At 39.6% G+C, this 13622-nt stretch overlaps 1 long non-coding RNA gene across 6 annotated transcripts; it reads right to left on the minus strand.

Annotated features, from left to right (window-relative positions):
- Positions 1 to 305: 305 nt before the first annotated feature.
- LOC129423278 (uncharacterized) lies at positions 306 to 11899 on the minus strand. 6 transcript variants are annotated; one of them, XR_008637690.2, is made up of 9 exons: positions 11112 to 11896; positions 4561 to 4628; positions 4325 to 4363; positions 3202 to 4216; positions 3002 to 3106; positions 2828 to 2907; positions 2658 to 2737; positions 1420 to 1519; positions 306 to 1339 (listed from the first exon to the last, which is right to left on the minus strand). It is a non-coding gene; the product is annotated as an uncharacterized lncRNA (long non-coding RNA). The 6 variants fall into 6 exon arrangements; XR_008637687.2 differs by having other exon boundaries at positions 3202 to 3283; positions 3537 to 4628; positions 11112 to 11899; XR_008637688.2 differs by having other exon boundaries at positions 3202 to 4363.
- Positions 11900 to 13622: the final 1723 nt, after the last annotated feature.

Raw genomic sequence — 13622 nt, forward strand, 5'->3', positions numbered from 1 at the left:
ATCGATGTGTCGCAGGGCGCTCCAGCGCTTACGTGCACGCACACAGATGATAGAGGGATATATCAACAATTCTTAGTTAAGGTAATAACATATTTTAATATTGAAAATGAGTAGACTATTCCTTTAAGATGGGTAATAAACCAGTTTCACATCGTTTAGGGGTCTCATTTATAAAACTGTGCGTATGATCCTTACTAAAAGTCTACATATGCACAAAAGGCAAAAATGGCATACGTCAAAAAAAAAAAAAATATTAAGACTTATAAAACAAAGCACTTTTCTCTTTATAAATCACAGATCCCTTGTCAAAAAATCCTATAGGATTTTTAATAAGAATCCTGTACAGGAATCCAATTAGAATTTCTATCATATTTTGGAACCGTTCCATTAGAAAATCCTATAGGATTCCATTAGAAAAATCTTACAGGATTCCATTAGAAAAATCTTACAGGATTCCATTAGAAAAATCTTATGGGATTCCATTAGAAAAATCTTATTTGATTCCATTAGAAAATTCTACAGGATTCCATTAGAAAAATCTTATAGGATTTCATTAGAAAAACCCTAAAGGATTCCATTACAAAAAATCTATGGGATTCCATTAGAAAAAATCCTATAGGATTCTATTAGAGGATATTTCTAAAGGATTTTAAGACACAACAAAAATATCCTTTAGGATAATTTGTGGAGGATTTTAATGGGATCCAATTAAAATTTTTGTTTCTTAAAATATGCTTTCCTCTTTTTGATTTTGTACATTGTTATTACACTGTAAAACCCGAAAAGTTAACTCAACTTAAACCGTTTGAGAAAACCGATTGCCTTAAACCAAACATTAGTATAAAAAATTATGACAGAAAAGGGTAAAATTATTACAGTTTATTAAACAATCATTTATTTTACAAACATTGTTTTAAACATAAAACAAAGGTTTGATTTTCTGTCCAAATTCACATTAAAACTAATATTAGATTTACACATTCCTTATGAAATATATCAAGTATTCCTTTATGACTTTAATAGACTCAGTGTATTGTACACTTTTAATAAATCCTTAACTCAAATGACATTTAAACATTTTTAAGACGTACACTTTTCCCATGAAATTTCCAAATTACACAGGGTCACATTTGTCTATGCCAAGCATTGAGAAAACACAAACATTATTGTTTCACTGATAAAATTGTGGTGTACTCACAGCATAATGAGTAACTGAATAGGTCCACTTGTAGTAACATTTCTTTAGTTTTTGTTGTGTTAATGACGGTTGGTAGATGAAAGTCAGTCAACCTCCTCAATGGTAAAGATCCAAAACTGCTCTAGACACGTTCATACTTACCTGTGAGAAAACACAAAAGTATGATTAAATGTTTCACTAACAGAACTGTGGTATACTAACAACTTAAATCAATGTGGTACCTTTAAAGTTTTTGTTAGTGAATGATGGTTGGTTGAGAACAGTCAGCCAGTCTCCTCAATGGTAAAAATCCAAAATTATGCTGGATGCATTCGTGCTAACCTGGGAGAAAACACACAAATATGAATTACTTTTCCACTTACAGAACTAGGGATGTGCATTTATGTCATTTCGATTAATACATAGGTCTGAAGAACAAGTACTCGATTAACTGGGGCGGGGCAATCAAAGGGGCGGGGCGTACACGTCATGGTGAAAATGAAAATATTTTTATTTAAAACACTGAAATAAAACTTAATTTTGAAGAAACTATGACAGAACAATGAACACATACTAGATTATTAATTAATTAAATGTTTTAACAGAAACCTCTAACAGGAATAGCTGTGTGATAAGTGAATCTAAAGGGTTAATAAGCACAAACCGCTTTTCTATATGACGCACTCTAAATATAGTAAGCCTTTATAAAACAAATGTACATTGTGCATCTATCTGCATAAAATGCTAGACTTCAACTAAGTTTTCAACTAAGTTATGTACAGAAAGTTTAACTCCCGTTGTGGATGTGCACCATAAACAGCGCCCTTTTAAACATGTCCAGTCAAAGCACAAGCTTCATAACATTAAGCAGCTTTAAGTGTTTTGCTATTATTTTAGCGATTAGCTGTGGCGTGTCGTCCCCTTACCTGTTCTCAGTCAATATGTAATGTTAAATGCTCGTATGGCTCTCTGGTATCTTTTTACATTGATGTTTAAATATGAGATGATAACCCATTGAACTTTTGACGGCGCTGTACTTTTGCACCTGACTGACTGTATTTCTGAAAATCAGGGCATCTTTTTAAACCATAATGCCTCAGTGATGTGAGGTGTGACCGGCTTCCCGGGATCGGCGAGTTGCCGCGCATTGCGCGGATCGAGGGGTTGCCGCGTGCACGGCGGGTGCGCGGAATTATCTGTTTGTTTTTTAATCATGCATGGTAACGTTACTGATGTCATACGCCGGTCTGCATAGCTCAACACAACGTCAAACAGGCATCTTCAGACCCAGCCTTTACTACCACATGCGCTTGTAATGCTAACCAGACATCCATTGCCGTCATATCCACAATAAATAAATAAATAAAGCCGCATGATCATCGTTTTCGTGATCGATCATCAATGCCACGTTCGAGTACTCGTGCCCATCCCTATACAGAACTGTAGTATACTCACAACATAATAAATGTGGTAACGTTACCTTTAAAAGGTTTTATGAGTGAATGGCCACCCGTCAGTCCTTACTGAGAGAACTTCAAATTTGCGTGGGAAACACTTGTGCTAAACAGTAAGAAAACACACACAAATATGAATTAATTTCCCAATGAAAGCAGTGTGATGTACTAAACATAATAAATGTGGTAATGTTACCTTTAAAAGGTTTTATGAGTGAATGGCCGTCCGTCAGTCCTTACTGAGAGAAATTCAAACTTGCGCGGGACACACTTGTGCTAAACAGTAAGAAAACACACACAAATATTTTCAATTGAAAGAACTGTGGTGTACTAAACATAATAAATGAACAAATAAATGGGGTAACGTTACCTTTAAAGGTTTTTATGAGTAAGAATGACCGTTTGGTCGAGAACAGACAGCCAGTCAATTAGTCCTTAGTGAGAGAGATTCAAACTTGCACGGGAAATGTTTGTGCTAAACAGTAAGAAACACATAAATATGAATACATTTTTCACAACTGTGGTGTACTCAAAACATAATAAATGAATGAATAAATGTGGTAACGTTACCTTTAAAAGGTCTTGAATGACCGTTTGGTTGAGAACAGACAGACAGACAGACAGACAGACAGTCAGTTAAAGTTAGTCCTTACTGAGAAAGAAACACACATAAATATGAATTATTTTTTCACTTACAGAACTGTGATGTACTCAAAGCACACTAATCTGCTGATAAAAATGAGTCTGAGGTCAAATTGCTGTGGCAATGTCGCGTTGTTTCATCGTATGTCCAACATTACACAAATTACTGTAACCGGGTGAGTATTACAATGTAGAGTCACGACAAACACGTTTTTAAAGTTTAAAGATGCTTTAAAAAGGTTGAAAGAGTTTGCAGTGCTTACCTGTTGCTCTTCATATCTGTGTCCTGGCTGTTGCTTACTTATTTGGTTTAAGTTATGGTTAATCATTTGCAGTTTTTGAGTTCATATCACAGTTTTTATTAAGTGAAATTAACTTTAAAAAATAATAAGTTAAATAAACTAATTTCGTTTAGTGACTTACACTGTTAGGTTTTACAGTGTATATACATAAAAAATAAAACAAACAAGGCTTATAAGAGGTTATGAGCTAAATAACCAAGGAGCACACATACTAATAAAAAGTATATGCTTTGGATAAAGTTGTCCACCTAATGCATGCATGTTTCACGGTGGTCAACCTGGGGCAGGGGCGTTGCACAAGATCTTGGGCCCTATGCATAGGCAGTCTTGATGGGCCCCAATGCCCCACCCCCATAATATATTCCAGACTTTCAAGGGCCCTCTCTTCCTTTGGGGCCCTGGTAATCAGTACTGGTTTTACCCCCAGTCCGACGCCCCTGAGTCCTGGGGTTACATCATGTGTAAATATATAATATTTATGCATTTGGAGACGCTTTTATCCAAAGCAACTTAAAGTGCATTACAAGCTGCTTATTATTTGTATCAGTATTTGTGTTCCCTGGGTTCAAACCCACGATGACCTTTTGCATTGCAAACGCAATGCTCTACCACGGAGTTATACATGAACAGCTGCTCTAAGGCTGGTGGAGGAAGCAGAAAGAGTAGTCATGTTGTTTTTTGTGTTAATAAGAAAACAATTAAAACCATACTTTGTAATTATGCTGTGTTTAAACAAAACAATTTCTTACCTATTTTGAATAGAGTATTAGTGACCATTTGTTTACGCACTGTTTTAACAGGTAAAACATAACAGACACAGTGACAAATGCTTATAACTGTAATTATTTTATTACATACTGTAATCATATTATATTTGTTACTTTCAAAAGGTAAAAAAATCTATATTACATTACCGTGAAATATCATTTAATGCAAAGCAGTAATTTTCACAAACAATGACTGTGGTGCCTTTTTGACATCTTACATTCATCTGCACATTTCTGGGAGATGGTCTTCCACTAAGTTCCATATGGAATTCATTTTTGACGTAGCCTATAAAATAAAGAAATAGAAAACATATTTTAACAAACCAAAATTAATAAATAATGTCATTAGTTGTAAATTCTGTTCATAGCCTACTTTAGAGATTTGAGAAAGTAGAATTGTACAGTTTTATAAAAAACAGATCTGTCGACATACATAGTAATATACTTTAAGTAGGTTGGTTGCTACACAATTTGAGACCTTTAATGGCTGATTGAATGAATTGCATGAAATAACCAAGAAAACTCTCTTACAATGTAGTGAACAGATCGCATGAAGTGTTAGTGTTGTTAAAATGAAGTGTTAACTGTATTCTTATCAGCTGAAGCTTGAAAGTTACCACATTTAAACCATTAGTACTTTATACACTAGATTTATATTAGAGAACAACAAGCTGACGTGCTGAGCCACGCGCTGACTGGTGTTTGTTCATTCACGTGTTCACATAAAGTATGACTTTTCTTTCCCATGCACGGAGAAAAGACAGTAACATTAGACATAACTGCGGTGTCCATAATAGTTTACCATGGCTCTCTCTTATAATAATATAACAATTGTAAAACTTTGTTTGTAGTTACCTCTATTCTGGTTAAAAAGGCGAGTTCAGTTTGAGAAAAGTGACGCAAGCTCTTTGACGTGCAGCAAAGCTGTTATGAACTAACATCAACAAAAAAGGTCGATAACTTATCATTAGTTACAACAAACATTTAATGCCTATCCAGTTTTGTCGTTCCCTTTCGAGAGCGGTCACTCGACATTGCGTCCGCTGACGCTATGGGGAAACTCCTCCCTCTTCCGGTTTCTGAAGCTTTTATTGAACAACGCCAGTGTTCTGGCCGGTGCCGCCCATGGCAGCCTTGTGGGGGCTGGACTTCCACTGCTGTGTAGCCTGTTTGGGCGGCAAAATACTCAGATTCTTTCTCTTCACCGTGACTGAAGCGTCTCGCCGTAGATCGTCGCACTTGTGAGGGACGCAAGGATCGCGTCCCTTACACGCGTTCCGGCAGAATTTTACAAGGATTTTGAGCTTCGCTCCTCGAGTGAAGAACCGTATATCTAATGGACTCCGAGATATATCGAATAATTGCGTTCTCGGCAGCAAACCACCGCCGCCAGAGCGCCGTTGGTGGCAATGCTGTCAAACTGAGGAGAACGTCGCGTGCGTTCCACGGTAACGTACCCGCCCTATTAGCCTCATACCCCCGGGGTATCCGAGGTTACGGACGCGGGAAAGACACAAGGCTTCCTTTCCCCACCTACGCAGTGCGGAAAATGCCACAGTGTGCACAATACATACCGTTGCAATACCCTCTCATATATGTTTGTCTTGTACTTATAGCGTGCTTCGGCCGCTCCCCTTACATGATTAGACCCCCACCCTGGTGTCTGCTTTGTAATTTAACACACTTCGGCCAGTGCTAGCATGCACGACCCCCTTCGGGACCGGTCGCATGCGAGCACAGCGTGCAGACGGCTCCTTTCATAGACATGGCCGTCTGTGACGCTTGTGTGGATGTAACTTAATATTTTCCTTGGCTTCTTTGTGTGTATACAGTGCGCTCTGGCTGGTTTTAAACGTTTCAGCCATTAGCACAGCGGCTGGCCTAACATAACATTATGCTCGCCTCGGCTGTCCCGCGTGAGTCGCGCCCATTTTGGCCACGTCACTACGCGCGCTATTTTGCGTAGCGTCATACGTTCACAAGGACCTGCTATTCTTCGGTCGTACTGAGGGGGGCAGCAATACACCATTAATGTGTCTAAGCTGCCGCAAAAATTATACGAGAAGAAACGTTACGTATACAGAGAGTTATACTTGTGCCTGTTATCCATGCTACACTTATTGCTCTTCGTATGATCAGTGATGGTACCGCATCACACACCACACACACATTCACGCCCCTCATCTGTTTCGGGTGACGACGGGAATATGTGTTGGCTATGCTTAAATGCTTTCAGATGTTGTGTGCAATGGCCGCTGACGGGCAGCGAGCTACCAATCAGCACAACAACATCCTTCTGTGCCCTGTTGACATTCCCTCTGCACTTGTCCTCTTTCAACTATGTGCCAATTGAGACCATATATTTAGCAATATACAGCTCTTACGGAGGATACTCAGCGCGCTGCGCTCAGCCATACTCTGAATGTGCCCGTTATACACGCGCTGCAAAGAAAAAGGGGGGAGGATAATGTCGGGTTTGATCCTTCGCACTGAGTAGCGATCCGTATCAAAACGCAATGCACAACTCACAGTGCTCAACCCCGCTCACCATGCATCCGTTACACACGAGCTGCAGAGCAATGGGGACAGACCGAGTATAGCGAAGTGTGTTGAGTGTGGCCGCTCGCTTCGCACAGCGATCTGTCTCGACACACATACACACATCTAAGCAGTGCACAATGCATCTCGCACGCCCCCGATTGGTGGCAACGTTGCTCTATACTTACGCATTGCACTTTATATATATATTCTTTCATATACGTATATATATTTATACATTTCTTATAGCAGCCTATACGCCTGGCTATTAATGTATATTTGCATTGAATAGAGGCTTATTGTACTCCATTCCACTATATATATATATATATATATACTCATACGTATATTTATATATATTTATACAGTAATAGCAGCCTACATGCCTGGCTATTAATGTATATCTGCATTGAATAGAGACTCATTGTACTGCTTGAAACTATATATACTCATACGTATATTTATATTTATGCATTAATAGCAGCCTACACGCCTGGCTATTAATGTATATCTGCATTAAATAGACTCTTGTACTGCTTGACACTATATATATTTATATATATATATACTCATACATATATTTGTATATATACACATCTTTAATAGCAGCCTACACGCCTGGCTATTTATGTATATTGACATTGAATAGAAGGCTATCTCTCTCCTCACTCATCTTGCTCTTAGCTCCCTGGCTGAATGCAGTGAGCCGATGTGGATGTAAACTTTTAGGAGTTATGTTGCTGTACCAACAGAGGATTACTATCGTGCCTTACACATCCATGCAGTGTTCAGGCAATATCTCACTACAAACACAGGTATCTGACTCCCTGCGTGCGCGTGGCGAGCTGTTACTAAGTTGTTCATTCTTAAGGAAGTGTGTCTCTTTCTCTCGGGTTCTGCATCCGACCTTGCACAAAGCAGCAAGCCACTGCAGACCCAGACTTGGTTTTTATATGGCTCTATGTGCAGCAAGTGAACCAGTACCCTTCAGCGGATCACTCCGCTAGATGATTCACACGCGTCTGGGTTGTGCACTGTGTGGTACAGTTCAGGAGTTTGCAACATCACTGTACAGCCGTTAACAAACTCTATTAAATGGCAACCTTGCTTCAAAGCACACAGTATGTAACTGGCACCCGACACGCACAGACGACCGGTTACTATCCGTTCCAGTGTATAAGGAGTGTATCTCCTCGCTCGGTGCTATTGCAGAACCAAGCTCTGTTCTTCCATGGCTCTGTGTAACACACCATTGCTTTATGCCACACAATATGTAACTGGAATCCTGTGCGCTGCAATCCCTTACAGAAATGTCCCAGATGCGTGGAGTCGAATCTGCACTTGTATCCTACATTCAGCCATCCAAGCGGTGAGCTGTGACAGGTTTGACTGGTCGGCCAACAGTGCATGTCTGAACACACAACCCCTGTGGCCCTACAGCAGCCTCTCAGGCACATATGGCTCGCTCGGCGCCATTATGATTTGTCATGGGTTTGTAACGTCTCCATATGATGGGTGGCTCACACACCTATGTTTAGCAGCAGGCTTGTTCCACGGCTGACAACATATACTATAATAGGCACACGCATGTGTGATCGGAGCCACTGCAAACATGTCAATATGGAGCTACAACATCCCGATCGCTCGGCAGTGTTTAGCCCATTACCTTACCCTGTACAGCACTCAATTCCTCCCTTGGCTAACGCCGCTGTGATACAGAAGGGAGAGAATTATGAACACCCGCTTTATAGGGTATTTGTATATACTATTACCCAGAGCGGCTGCCAATTTGATTCGACACAGACCACCCCAGCTGTGCAGACCTGTCGCAGAATCGGCGCAGTGCGCCTTTACTGAGTCTGGAGTTTGCGAACGGGTAATATAGTTGTTACCTGACGAGAGAGGTAGAACAGCTTGTGCAGCCACTATTCTCTCACCCTTTACTATGACCTCTGTTGTGATAGGAGACTACTAGCCGCGCCGGTGGTGCTTATAGCAGGCTTTATGTAGACCCGCACACATTCACAGGGTGTAACGCTGTTCCCTCTTAGCTGAGTGTAATGCGCATCCTGCTATCTTATTGCCCGTTTGGGACTGTACCAACCAGCCACAGACACACTCCTTTGATTAAAGTAGTTTCTGCTTGCGTGCGTGTGAGCATATAAGCACAGTGTGCATGCCAGCTTTACGTTTATGTGCTTCATGCGAGCCGTCCCTCTCAGGAGCACTCTGGATATGAGTCTGCTCTGAGATATTCCACCCGAGACACTGCTGTGCTGGTGACGAACGCCTCCGTGGTGGACCGGCTTACAAGTTCACAGCGCACTACCTGCTGTACCAGACAGGAATTTGCGCCTGCTCTTCATTAAGCAGCTCATGTCCTGGCTGCCGCAAATGCGACACAGACTTAAGGGCTGTTAAGGACTTTAGAATGTTTGAGATTGTTTGGACATAATGAATCAGTACATGATGGTGGAAAGTGTAAGCTTTGTCCTTATCAGAGTTACGCTTTGTATGAAACACGTTGTGCTCGGCCAAGTGCCAGCGGTTACGTGTTGCCCTACTTTGGTTTTGCTGCTTATACACGCAAAATCAGTAAGGACAGCGAGCCCTTTCTACAAGACGCCCTCTTTACGCAGCACCTGTAATGGTGTGAAGCAATGACTACGACCCGTTGCACTGTCACGTGTCGAATGTTCTATCTTTGCAGCAGTGCACAGATGAAGGAAAAGTGGGCTGTCTACCCCAAAGGTTTTTCATGCAGCTATCGCTGCATTTCATGCTGGTGCCTTGGGTGCGCAGTGGCCAGGCACAATTAATTCTCTTAAGTGAGAGAAGTGGCCAATCATTTGCATATTTTAGTGCCGTCATGGGCTGTACATGCCCTTAAGGGACTATATGTGCCAAAACCACCCTCAGCGCAGTTAGAGCATAGACGGTTGCATTCTACCTTCCCATCTAGCTGATGTGAGCTGTGCCCGGTATGAGTGTTATACATTTATCTAAGCACTCCGCTCTGACATTACTGTTAGAGCAACTCTTTATGCTTCAGAGATGGGCTGTGGCATTTGTTAACGATCGCTGTGACCTGCCCAGCTCATTCTAAGAAATTTCCCTGCTCCACCTAAGCAGTCAGCTGCTGGGATCCAGCTGGGGTCACTGGATCATTAGGTGATAATGAGGGCAGCACATTACTGCCACACTGGCATAGCGGTGTTATTCTAATTCGGCAGTCGCACTATCCGACGCCTCTTCATAGTTTGTACTGGATGGCCAGTACAGCTGATGTATTAATATGGAGCCGCGTTTTCGCTTCTTCCTTACTTTCACGCTAGCTATCTTGGCCATCGTGCATCATATGTTAATACCAGCAAATACTCTGCGTGGATATGCTTGCTACCGCCCACATTGGGTCGGCCTAGCCGTTGCTGTTGTAATGTTACAGGTTGCTATCTGCTGTAGGGCTGCAATAAGACCTACATGCAGCCTGTGACTGTATGCATTCTGTTCTGTATAAGCTCTGGATTGAGTCCCTAGAGACTCAGGCATCCAATCTACTGTGCGTTAGCTTACACAGACTGGACGGGGATTGTGCACCGACTCAGGCATTGTGGTGCACAGACTTGAGTAAGCTTCACTGGAGCTGCTCTTCGCTGTTCTCACGGCGTGTTTGAATACATTCCCCATAGCGTCAGCGGACGCAATGTCGAGTGACCGCTCTCGAAAGGGAACGTCTCGGTTACTATCGTAACCTCGGTTCCCTGAGAGACGGGAACGAGACATTGCGTAAGCCGCCGTGTCACTGCTCAGATCAGCTCTACTGTTCGTTCAATCGAAAGAATCTGAGTATTTTGCCGCCTAAACAGGCTATATAGTAGCGGAAGTCCCGCCCCTATAAGGCTGTCATGGGCGGCATTGGCCAGAACACTGGCGTTGTTCAATAAAAGCTTCAGAAACCGGAAGAGGGAGGAGTTTCCCCATAGCGTCAGCGGACGCAATGTCTCGTTCCCGTCTCTCAGGGAACCGAGGTTACGATAGTAACCGAGACGTTTTATCACCTGAATTTGCGTATTTTGCACGGATACTCTCTCGCTCGCTTCATAACGGTTAAGAATGTTGCTAGGTAACGGGAACAACAACGGTAGCTTATACTGACAAATTATATTTTACACACGCTTACATTTCTAGACTGTGCAAAATATTGAAAAAATAGTACAACTTAGCCACTTACCAGTTGTTTGTGCTCCTCAGAGTTTCCATTCAGACGAACTGAGTTGTGGCTAGAAGGGATACTAGCCGGCTTACAGCTGCGTCCAAAATCTCGTGAGCTCTCGCCGAACGAGCGCTGATTTCAGCTAAACCCAACATCTCGCGAGATTTGGCCATAGCTGTACTTCATAGCCAGAACCCTCAAACTGCTGAAGTTTTTGAACAGGACAAAGGATGCCTATGCCCAATGTTAATGACTACAAAGTGTGATAGGGAAGTGTAGACATTTTATGTATAAATATACAAATTATTTTATTTGTATTTTATTATGATTACTTGAGAAAGACACAATTTATTGTTACTTTTGTTGTTATTATTATTATTATTATTATTATTATGTTTTACTGCTGCTCTTTGCAGTTAACTACATGTGTGATTTCTTATATAATAGAAATCTAATAAGTCAAATATGATCCTATAGGTCAAAATGAAATTTCGATAGGGTGTATAACAATGTCAAACAGGATTTGTTAAATCAAATACAATCCTAAAGGATACACTGAAAATCCACTAAAATAAATCTGAATGTCCAATAGGATTGTATAATCCTTTAGAATCATACAGGACAAATTAAAATCCCCTAAAATATATCTGAATGTCCAATAGGATTTTAAGAATCCTTTAGAATCCTACAAGACAAAGTTAAAATCCACTAAAATATATCTGAATGTCCAATAGGATTTTAAGAATCCTTTAGAATCCTTCAAGACAAAGTTAAAATCCACTAAAATATATCTGAATGTCCAATAGGATTTTAAGAATCCTTTAGAATCCTACAAGACAAAGTTAAAATCCACTAAAATATATCCGAATGTCCAATAGGATTTTAAGAATCCTTTAGAATCCTACAAGACAAAGTTAAAATCCACTAAAATATATCTGAATGTCCAATAGGATTTTAAGAATCCTTTAGAATCCTACAAGACAAAGTTAAAATCCACTAAAATATATCTGAATGTCCAATAGGATTTTAAGAATCCTTTAGAATCCTACAAGACAAAGTTAAAATCCACTAAAATATATCTGAATGTCCAATAGGATTTTAAGAATCCTTTAGAATCCTACAAGATTCTATGAAATTCTAATAGGATTTTTTGACAAGGGATACTAGCCGGCTTACAGCTGCGTCCAAAATCTCGTGAGCTCTCGCCGAACGAGCGCTGATTTCAGCTAAACCCAACATCTCGCGAGATTTGGCCATAGCTGTACTTCATAGCCAGAACCCTCAAACTGCTGAAGTTTTTGAACAGGACAAAGGATGCCTATGCCCAATGTTAATGATTACAAAGTGTGATAGGGAAGTGTAGACATTTTATGTATAAATATACAAATTATTTTATTTGTATTTTATTATGATTACTTGAGAAAGACACAATTTATTGTTACTTTTGTTGTTATTATTATTATTATTATTATTATTATGTTTTACTGCTGCTCTTTGCAGTTAACTACATGTGTGATTTCTTATATAATAGAAATCTAATAAGTCAAATATGATCCTATAGGTCAAAATGAAATTTCGATAGGGTGTATAACAATGTCAAACAGGATTTGTTAAATCAAATACAATCCTAAAGGATACACTGAAAATCCACTAAAATAAATCTGAATGTCCAATAGGATTGTATAATCCTTTAGAATCATACAGGACAAATTAAAATCCCCTAAAATATATCTGAATGTCCAATAGGATTTTAAGAATCCTTTAGAATCCTACAAGACAAAGTTAAAATCCACTAAAATATATCTGAATGTCCAATAGGATTTTAAGAATCCTTTAGAATCCTTCAAGACAAAGTTAAAATCCACTAAAATATATCTGAATGTCCAATAGGATTTTAAGAATCCTTTAGAATCCTACAAGACAAAGTTAAAATCCACTAAAATATATCCGAATGTCCAATAGGATTTTAAGAATCCTTTAGAATCCTACAAGACAAAGTTAAAATCCACTAAAATATATCTGAATGTCCAATAGGATTTTAAGAATCCTTTAGAATCCTACAAGACAAAGTTAAAATCCACTAAAATATATCTGAATGTCCAATAGGATTTTAAGAATCCTTTAGAATCCTTCAAGACAAAGTTAAAATCCACTAAAATATATCTGAATGTCCAATAGGATTTTAAGAATCCTTTAGAATCCTACAAGACAAAGTTAAAATCCACTAAAATATATCCGAATGTCCAATAGGATTTTAAGAATCCTTTAGAATCCTACAAGACAAAGTTAAAATCCACTAAAATATATCTGAATGTCCAATAGGATTTTAAGAATCCTTTAGAATCCTACAAGACAAAGTTAAAATCCACTAAAATATATCTGAATGTCCAATAGGATTTTAAGAATCCTTTAGAATCCTACAAGATTCTATGAAATTCTAATAGGATTTTTTGACAAGGGATCACCTGCAAGTGTTCATACATGAATCATCCTCAGGTCCCACCCTGCAACCCTGTTCTCCCATTAAGT

This window comes from Misgurnus anguillicaudatus, chromosome 5, assembly GCF_027580225.2.
Source record: "Misgurnus anguillicaudatus chromosome 5, ASM2758022v2, whole genome shotgun sequence".
Classification (NCBI taxonomy): Eukaryota; Metazoa; Chordata; class Actinopteri; order Cypriniformes; family Cobitidae; genus Misgurnus; species Misgurnus anguillicaudatus.